Here is a 1,334-nt window from a genome sequence, read left to right as displayed (position 1 = left end):
TTTTTTAAATATTAGTCAAAAAGACATTTTAGTCATTAGTCAAGTTAAATGATTAACAACAACAAAAAAAGTAACAGGTATTAATAACAAAAAAAAGTAACAGGTAATAATAACAAAAAAAAGTAAAAGGGACCTCTTACCCGCTCATCATATGTCATAACCAATAAATCAAAATAATAAAGATTTGTGGTTTTTTTTTTTGGGGGGGGGATTCTTATTTAAAATAACGCGGATAATTTTAAAAAAATTACCAGGAAAAGTACTCGTTAAATATGGATACCCGGTAAATAATAAAAAAAATTATCCATTAACGAAAAATGTGAACTTTAAACACAAATTAAGTCAATGAAATTTTAAGTGGGTAATAAATTAACCGACGACAATCATTTTCCAATTTTATTTACATACCGAGTACCGGGTTATTATTAATATTAAATTTTCAATAAAGGAAATTTTCTTCTCACGTAAAATTTATTATTATTATTATCATCATCATTATATAATTTTACGTCAAAATCGTTAAATAATTACAAATTTTCAACCCGGGTGATTTTTAACAAAAAAAAAAAAAAAACAAAAAGGAAATAGAAAATCATTTAAGCACGTTTTCGGGTATAATTTTCGAATAACCATCTTCTGGGGAGAGGGGGGATAATACGCTTGGGTCAAAGTTCAACTATAATTTAATCAAAAAAAAAAATTTTTTTAAGGAAGCGAAAAATAAGGAAAAAATCATTTTCCAAATATTATTTTAACTTATTTTTTTTCTTTTAAATAAATAAATAAAATAAAAATTTTTACGTGACGTCATATTTAATTATACACGAATGTAACGTAAAAAAAAAAACTTGTATTTAATTGATTTATTTAAATAAATAAATAAATAAGAAACATAATAAATAAAATAAAAAATAAAATTATTGTAATAAACGCGTAAAAAAAAAAAAAACACAAAAATTATTATTATTATTAATAAATTTATTTTTAACGAAATGTTCAAAAAAAAAGGGGGGGTCGAAAGCACAAAAAATTAATAATTTACCGGTTTTAATAGTTGTAAACAAAAAAACGACAACAACAACAACGACAAACACCGTTATCATAAAAACAATAATTTTTTTTAAAAAATGGGTTATCAAATGCAACAACAACAACAACAACCAAAACAAACACTTACCGGTTGAACACGGAAGATGTTTCGGTAAATTTTCTTTTTCCATATCGACCGATGGAATATTAGGTCTTTATCAAACGGTTATGATATCCTGACTGAAAATAAATAATAATAATAAAAAAAAAAAAAAAATTTTTTTTCTAATACAAAAAAAAAAAAA

Source organism: Pediculus humanus, genomic scaffold, assembly GCF_000006295.1.
Source record: "Pediculus humanus corporis 1103172107737 genomic scaffold, whole genome shotgun sequence".
Classification (NCBI taxonomy): Eukaryota; Metazoa; Arthropoda; class Insecta; order Psocodea; family Pediculidae; genus Pediculus; species Pediculus humanus.
This window is presented reverse-complemented; position numbering follows the sequence as displayed.